Here is a 9,497-nt window from a genome sequence, read left to right as displayed (position 1 = left end):
CGTTTTCTCTTATTTGGGCTGGAAAATGGGGTTATATGTGATAATTATGCTTTTTATTTATGTTATCGCCTTCTTTTTTCCTTATTAGTATTGAGAAATTGAGTTATATAATGGTAATTTCTATTATAAGCTTGTCCTTGACGTGTATGGCTAAACTATACTGCCTTATCTGCTGCGTTTTCTCTTATTTAGGGTGTTAAAGGAGGTTCTGTGTGATAATTGTGATGATTTTTTTATCTAATTGTTTTGTCGTTCCTTAATTTGTGGTGAAAAAATGGTTATATAGCTGTTAAATAGTGTTATGAGCTTGTCCTTGACGTGTGGGACTAAACTAGACTGCCTTATCTGCTGCGTTTTCTCTTATTTGTGGTGGAAAATGGGGTTATATATGATAATAATGGGGTTTTGTTATGTTATTTCCTTCCTTTTCTCTTATTAGTGGTGAGAAATTGAGTTATAAAGGAGTAATTTCTGTTATAAGCTTGTCCTTGACGTGTATGACTAAACTAGACTGCCTTATCTGCTTCGTTTTCTCTTATTTGTGGTGGAAAATGGGGTTATATGTGATAATTATGCTTTTTATTTATGTTATCGCCTTCTTCTTTCCTTATTAGTGGTGAGAAATTGAGTTATATAGTGGTAATTTCTGTTATAAGCTTGTCCTTGACGTGTAGGACTAAACTAGACTGCCTTATCTGCTATATTTTCTCTTATTTGGGCTGGAAAATGGGGTTATATATGATAATTATGCTTTTTATTTATGTTATCGCCTTCTTCTTTCCTTATTTGTGATGGGAAATTGAGTTATAAAGGAGTAATTTCTGTTATAAGCTTGTCCTTGACGTGTATGACTAAACTATACAGCCTTATCTACTTCGTTTTCTCTTATTTGGGCTGGAAAATGGGGTTATATATGATAATTATGCTTTTTATTTATGTTATCGCCTCCTTCTTTCCTTATTTGTGATGGGAAATTGAGTTATAAAGGAGTAATTTCTGTTATAAGCTTGTCCTTGACGTGTATGGCTAAACTAGACTGCCTTATCTGCTATATTTTCTCTTATTTGGGCTGGAAAATGGGGTTATATGTGATAATTATGGTGATTTTTTATGTTATCGCCTCCTTCTTTCCTTATTAGTGATGGGAAATTGAGTTATATAGTGGTAATTTCTGTTATAAGCTTGTCCTTGACGTGTAGGACTAAACTAGACTGCCTTATCTGCAGCGTTTTCTCTTATTTGGGCTGGAAAATGGGGTTATATGTGATAATTGTAGTGATTTTGTTATCTAATTGTTTTGTCGTTCCTTAATTTGTGGTGAAAAAATGGTTATATAGCTGTTAAATAGTGTTATGAGCTTGTTCTTGACGTGTGGGACTAAACTAGACTGCCTTATCTCCTGCGTTTTCTCTTATTTGTGCTGGAAAATGGGGTTATATGTGATAATTATACTTTTTATTTATTTTATCGCCTTCTTTTTTCCTTATTTGTGATGAGAAATTGAGTTATAAAGGAGTAATTTCTGTTATAAGCTTGTCCTTGACGTGTATGACTAAACTAGACTGCCTTATCTGCTTCGTTTTCTCTTATTTGGGCTGGAAAATGGGGTTATGTGTGATAATAATGGGGTTTTGTTATGTTATTTCCTTCCTTTTCTTTTATTAGTGGTGAGAAATTGAGTTATATAATGGTAATTTCTGTTATAAGCTTGTCATTGACGTGTAGGACTAAACTAGACTGCCTTATCTTCTGCGTTTTCTCTTATTTGGGCTGGAAAATGGGGTTATATATGATAATTATGCTTTTTATTTATGTTATCACCTTCTTTTTTCCTTATTAGTGATGGGAAATTGAGTTATAAAGGAGTAATTTCTGTTATAAGCTTGTCCTTGACGTGTATGGCTAAACTAGACTGCCTTATCTCATGCGTTTTCTCTTATTTGGGGTGTTAAAGGAGGTTCTGTGTGATAATTGTGGTGATTTTTTTATCTAATTGTTTTGTCGTTCCTTAATTTATGGTGAAAAAATGGTTATATAGCTGTTAAATAGTGTTATGAGCTTGTTCTTGACGCGTAGGACTAAACTAGACTGCCTTATCTGCTTCGTTTTCTCTTATTTGGGCTGGAAAATGGGGTTATATATGATAATTATGCTTTTTATTTATGTTATTGCCTTCTTTTTTCCTTATTTGTGATGGGAAATTGAGTTATATAATGGTAATTTCTGTTATAAGCTTGTCCTTGACGTGTAGGACTAAACTCGACTTCCTTATCTTCTGCGTTTTCTCTTATTTGGGCTGGAAAATGGGGTTATATATGATAATTATGCTTTTTATTTATGTTATTGCCTTCTTTTTTCCTTATTTGTGATGGGAAATTGAGTTATATAATGGTAATTTCTGTTATAAGCTTGTCCTTGACGTGTAGGACTAAACTCGACTGCCTTATCTTCTGCGTTTCTCTTATTTGGGCTGGAAAATGGGGTTATATATGATAATTATGCTTTTTATTTATGTTATTGCCTTCTTTTTTCCTTATTTGTGATGGGAAATTGAGTTATATAATGGTAATTTCTGTTATAAGCTTGTCCTTGACGTGTAGGACTAAACTCGACTGCCTTATCTTCTGCGTTTTCTCTTATTTGGGCTGGAAAATGGGGTTATATGTGATAATTATGGGGTTTTGTTATGTTATTTCCTTCCTTTTCTCTTATTAGTGGTGAGAAATTGAGTTATAAAGAGGTAATTTCTGTTATAAGCTTGTTCTTGACGTGTAGGACTAAACTATACTGCCTTATCTGCAGCGTTTTCTCTTATTTGGGCTGGAAAATGGGGTTATATGTGATAATTATGCTTTTTATTTATTTTATCGCCTTCTTTTTTCCTTATTTGTGATGAGAAATTGAGTTATAAAGGAGTAATTTCTGTTATAAGCTTGTCCTTGACGCGTATGACTAAACTCGACTGCCTTATCTCAGGCGTTTTCTCTTATTTAGGGTGTTAAAGGAGGTTCTGTGTGATAAATGTAGTGATTTTTTTATCTAATTGTTTTGTCGTTCCTTAATTTGTGGTGAAAAAATGGTTATATAGCTGTTAAATAGTGTTATGAGCTTGTCCTTGACGTGTAGGACTAAACTAGACTGCCTTATCTGCTGCGTTTTCTCTTATTTGGGGTGTTAAAGGAGGTTCTGTGTGATAATTGTAGTGATTTTTTTATCTAATTGTTTTGTCGTTCTTTAATTTGTGGTGAAAAATGGTTATATAGCTGTTAAATAGTGTTATGAGCTTGTTCTTGACGTGTGGGACTAAACTAGACTGCCTTATCTCATGCGTTTTCTCTTATTTGGGCTGGAAAATGGGGTTATATGTGATAATTATGCTTTTTATTTATTTTATCGCCTTCTTTTTTCCTTATTTGTGATGAGAAATTGAGTTATAAAGGAGTAATTTCTGTTATAAGCTTGTCCTTGACGTGTGGGACTAAACTAGACTGCCTTATCTGCTTCGTTTTCTCTTATTTAGGGTGTTAAAGGAGGTTCTGTGTGATAATTGTGGTGATTTTGTTATCTAATTGTTTTGTCGTTCCTTAATTTATGGTGAAAAAATGGTTATATAGCTGTTAAATAGTGTTATGAGCTTGTTCTTGGCGTGTAGGACTAAACTAGACTGCCTTATCTTCTGCGTTTTCTCTTATTTGGGCTGAAAAATGAGGTTATATGTGATAATTATGCTTTTTATTTATGTTATCGCCTTCTTCTTTCCTTATTTGTGATGGGAAATTGAGTTATAAAGGAGTAATTTCTGTTATAAGCTTGTCCTTGACGTGTATGGCTAAACTAGACTGCCTTATCTGCTTCGTTTTCTCTTATTTGGGGTGTTAAAGGAGGTTATGTGTGATAATTGTGGTGATTTTTTTATCTAATTATTTTGTCGTTCCTTAATTTGTGGTGAAAAAATGGTTATATAGCTGTTAAATAGTGTTATGAGCTTGTTCTTGACGTGTAGGACTAAACTAGACTGCCTTATCTTCTGCGTTTTCTCTTATTTGGGCTGGAAAATGGGGTTATATATGATAATTATGGGGATTTTTTATGTTATCGCCTTTTTTTTCCTTATTAGTGGTGAGAAATTGAGTTATAAGGGGTAATTTCTGTTATAAGCTTGTCCTTGACGTGTAGGACTAAACTAGACTGCCTTATCTTCTGCGTTTTCTCTTATTTGGGCTGGAAAATGGGGTTATATATGATAATTATGGGGATTTTTTACGTTATCACCCTTTTTTTCCTCTATTTGTGCTGGGAAAGGGGGTTATATATGCTAATTATAGGGTTTTATTATATTATTTCCTTCCTTTTCTCATATTAGTGGTGAAAAAGAAAGTTATATTGTGGTAATTTGAGTAAAAAACTTGTTCTTTACGTGTATGACTAAAGTATATTGCCTTATCTGCTGGGAAAGGGGGTTAAAGGGTGCTAATTGCTCCTATAAACTTGTATCTCCTCTTTTTTCCTTTATTTGTAGTGTTAATTGTAACGGTCCGAATGTGAGTGAGCGAGAGGGTATGCAAGTCAGTGAGTAACAGAGTGAGTAAGTGTAAGCGAGTGCGTGAATGAACGAGAGAATGTGAGTAAGTCAGTGAGTGACAGAGTGAGTAAGTGTGAGCGAGTGGGAGCGTGAATGAGTGAAAGAGTGAATGAGTGAGGGAGTGAATGGGTGGCTAAGGAATGTAAGTGCGTAAAAGGTTATGAGAAGATAACACGGCGAGCGAATGAGCGAATATATAAACCAGAGTTACTGAAATCCATCATCTCAAAGCCTCGAACCCCCCAAGAAACCAATAACTAGTTAGTTAGGTAGGTAGGGTTTGATTGTAATGCCGAGAGGGAGTCACGTGAAGAAGGGGGAGGAGCTTAGCGAGAAGCAAAGGCGAGAAGGCGAGGGCAAGGAGACCCACAGGCCAGTGAGGAGACAAGCACCACTGCAGCAAGAGACAAGCTTGAGAGACGTGGGGAGACGAACACCCCTACAGCAAGGAGCGGCAGCGAGAAAACACAGAGAAGCGGGCTGGTCAGAGAGGTGTCCATCTCTCCACTCAGCCCCCCCCCGACCCACACACCACCCACGGCCTGCTGTGTGAGGCGGGCTAGTCAGGAGACGAGCAGCAGGAAGCAAGAAAGGCAGCGAGTTGGAGTTGAGTGAGAGAGTTGTCCATCTCTCCACTTTTAGGGTTGATTAGGGAGTATTTGTACAACAGACGGGCCACGGTATGGTTCCAGGGTGCAGGATCAACTGGAAAGTCCTTTGGCCTATAGGCACCCTTCAAGGTGGAGTCCTCAGCCCCATGTTATTCAATATCCTTATGGATACGATTGCCCGGCACTCCTTTCCTCGGGGCACTGACATTGTCATTTATGCCGAAGACATCCTCATTCAGTGTGACTCCCCTGGAACCCTGACCACAGCCCTGCACCACCTTGAGGACCTTTGCACACATACCACAGCCCTGCACCACCTTGAGGACCTTTGCACACATACCACAGCCCTGCACCACCTTGAGGACCGTTGCACACATATGGGTCTGATTGTCAATGCCTCAAAAACTAAATATCAGACAAGTCTCAATATGTCCTTCACCGAGCTTTAATACTGCCGCCTTAGGCCGAGTACAATGTTATAAGTACCTATTTAGGAGTGCAATTTAGTTTAAAGGAGTATACCCATTGCGTTGACTATGTACACAATCTCTGCCTGCCTCGCCTTGCCCGTTACGTGTGTTAGCAAGCAGGGGTCTTGGAGCAGGAATTCCCATTCTCAGGATGTTCTATCTCTGCCATCCGGTCTCTGATTGATTATGCTGCACTGGTGCGTTGTAGCCCCTCTCAACTGAAGCCCTTGGAGCTCATACAAAATGAAGCAATGTGGATTATTCTAGGTTGTCCCCTCCCTTGTTGTGCTTTTTCCTTCCTACCATTGTATCTTTTTAGTTTCATGGTGCTGCCCACACATGTATTAATAGTTGTATAATGTCCTGCCTGGGGGTTGGGATGGCATGTTCCTCCCTTCTCCCTTGTTGTGCTTTCCTTCCTACCATTGTATCTTTTAGTTTCATGGTGCTACCTACACATGTACTAATAGTTGTATAATGTCCTGCCTGGGGGTTGGGATGGCATGTTCCTCCCTTCTCCCTTGTTGTGCTTTCCTTCCTACCATTGTATCTTTTTAGTTTCATGGTGCTACCCACACATGTATTAATAGTTGTATAATGTCCTGCCTGGGGGTTGGGATGGCATGTTCCTCCCTCCTCCCTTGTTGTTTACCTGCAACAATAAACTATCAATCAATCAGGACGGCAAAGCTTGAAGTCCTCCGAGCTGAGCTGGACCTGCCCAGTGTTGTCTGCAGAATCAGAAATTACTTGCCGCACAGTTTGCCGCATGATGTGTCACGGGGACACTCAGCTTAGGCAGGCTCTTGGTAACTTTCAGCCCACCCCTAACATTCCAGCCCAATCGTACCTTAGAAAGCTCCACAAGCTCTTATCTGACCTTGGTGTCCTTTGTCAAGACAAAGCGCAACATTAGAACGCATATTACTCGGACACGGCCTCTGCCCTTAGCTTAGAGAGTTCAAGTGTGATGTTTGTGGCAAGTCCTTCAAGACAAAGCGCAACATTAGAACGCATATTACTCGGACACACTTACCCACCCTATTCGCTGGTCACGCTGTGTTGCCAGATCTACCGAAATATCATGAGATTTACTGAAATTTTGATGAATCTCAGAAATAATTTATCAATCTCATGAATGATTTGTATATTGCTTTCCAAATTTTCACAAAATAGTTATATAAAAAATACTGATATAATGTTTTTAACTTAATTTTATCTATATAACATATATCACAAGAACCACTACATATATATTAAAGTGCGTCTGCCGAATTTTTACCTACCTACTGAATTTTTTAGCAATAATCTACTGAAATTTCCTCTGCACCAACTGGCAACACTGCGTCCTAGAGACTCCTGGAGAAGAAAGTCAAGTGACGGAGAGATAAAAGTTGACGTTGAAGGCGAAAGAAGAGGAAAAAGACGGCAGAAATCGTGGCGCATAGTCTATAAAGAACACAGCAGAAGGGAAAAGAAGAAAAGGAAGAGAGGAAAAGTGAATAGGAAGCCGAGAGGACCAAGAAGCGATACAAAGTGAAACATTAAAAGAAATAAAAGCCATGAGTGACCCTGCCTTGTGTTTACCTCTCAAAGTCCTCACACACTCATACAGGTTTTCTAGCAACACTGAAACCTCTTAGAAAACCATAGAAAACAATGTTGTGTTAGTATGTCCATGGGTAGTGTTATGAGCCTGGTGATAGTTTAACAAGGCTTTGGTGGAGGTTGTGTTAGTGTGTCCATGGGTAGTGTTATGAGCCTGGTGATAGTTTGACAAGGCTTTGGTGGAGGTTGTGTTAGTGTGTCCATGGGTAGTGTTAGGAGCCTGGTGATAGTTTGACAAGGCTTTGGTGGAGGTTGTGTTAGTGTGTTCATGGGTAGTGTTATGAGCCTGGTGATAGTTTGACAAGGCTTTGGTGGAGGTTGTGTTAGTGTGTCCATGGGTAGTGTTATGAGCCTGGTGATAGTGTGACAAGGCTTTGGTGGAGGTTGTGTTAGTGTGTCCATGGGTAGTGTTATGAGCCTGGTGATAGTTTGACAAGGCTTTGGTGGAGATTGTGTTAGTGTGTCCATGGGTAGTGTTATGAGCCTGGTGATAGTGTAACAAGGCTTTGGTGGAGGTTGTGTTAGTATGTCCATGGGTAGTGTTATGAGCCTGGTGATTGTGTGACAAGGCTTTGGTGGAGGTTGTGTTAGTGTGTCCATGGGTAGTGTTATGAGCCTGGTGATAGTTTGACAAGGCTTTGGTGGAGGTTGTGTTAGTGTGTTCATGGGTAGTGTGTGTGTGTGTGCGAGGGAAAATACACTTCTTTTTTTTTTTGATGAATTCTTTATTTAAAGTCGTGTGCATATTGTAAATGTTGGCTATCAGCTTCCGTTAAAAGTAAAGAATGCCTTTTTTGATCTGTAATAATCTTATACAAACAATGAAAAGTATATATACACAGTTTTACAGGTTTCTCAAAAAGACGAAGAGGAGGAGGAGGAGAGTAGAGATAGATGGAAGATAGAGTAAATGGAGGAGGAGGAGGAGAGTAGAGATAGATGGAAGATAGAGTAAATGGAGGAGGAGGAGAGAGAAAGAAATATGGAGGTAAAGGGACTAAGACAATGGAAATAAAAAAGGAAAACAAAGATGAGAAGGACAAGGAGGAAAGAAAACAGGAAAAGATAAAAATAAGGAACTGGCAGAAGAACTAAGGAAATAGGAGAGAAAGAGAGAAGAGGAAAGGAAGTAAATATGAAAGAAAGGAAAAAGAAGAGAAGGTAAAAGAAAGAAAAGAAGGAATAGAAGGGGAAGAAGAGGACCCAAAAGAAAAGAGAAGGAAAAGGAAGAGAGGAAGAGGAAAAAGAGTAAGAAGAGGAAAGGAAAGGAAAGGAAGAGAGAGAAAAGGGAAAGGAGGGGAGGGAAGCGAAGGGAAGGGAAAGGAAGGAAAGAAAAGGGAAGGGAGGGGAGAGGAAAGGGTGGGGAAGGGAAGGGTTTAGCCTATCAAATATATTCACAATTGTATCCCTTTAAATGCAGCAATGGAGGAGGAGGAAGAGGAAAAGGAGGAGGAGGAGGAGGAGGAGGAGGAATACCTTTTTCAATCCTTTTTTTTAATCTTTTATGTTTTTTTCCGAGACTTCCTTCCTATCGCGGCAATAGTATAACAGTAGTAGCAGTAGTAGTAGTAATAGCAATAATAATAATAATAATAATAATAATAATGGGTATCATAATAATCTATATACAAAACAAATAAAGGAAGAAAGAGGAGCAGAAAATGAGGAAAAAAAGACTTATGATTACAACACTCGATGATAATAATAATAATAATAATAATAATAGTTGTAATAGAAAAGCTAGCAAGTATAAAATGACTCTTGAACTAACGATATAAAGATAGAGCTAGCACACTTTAGAGAGAGAGAGAGAGAGAGAGAGAGAGAGAGAGAGAGAGAGAGAGAGAGAGAGAGAGAGAGCAATGTATCACGTATGTATTAATTAACAAGGTGGTGGTGGCGGCCACACACACACACACACACACACACAATCATCTGCCTTTTATATAAACAATAATAATAATGAAAATAATAATAATAATAATAAAAATTGAAGGCACTGGCCCCATATTAGAGAGAGAGAGAGAGAGAGAGAGAGAGAGAGAGAGAGAGAGAGAGAGAGAGAGAGAGAGAGAGAAACACACACACACACGGACAAACAAATGAGTAAGCAAATGACAAAAGAAAGCCAACTATCTCACTTTTTCTTTCTTTCTTTCTTTAACCCGTGGGCTTCGGCAACGGGAAAGCCGAGAGGTGGCCGAGAAACAACAAAAATCACACTTC

The sequence above is a fragment of the Eriocheir sinensis genome, chromosome 57 (genome assembly GCF_024679095.1).
Source record: "Eriocheir sinensis breed Jianghai 21 chromosome 57, ASM2467909v1, whole genome shotgun sequence".
Classification (NCBI taxonomy): domain Eukaryota; kingdom Metazoa; phylum Arthropoda; class Malacostraca; order Decapoda; family Varunidae; genus Eriocheir; species Eriocheir sinensis.
The sequence above is the reverse complement of the archived record's forward strand: the minus strand, read 5'-3'. Positions refer to the sequence as shown.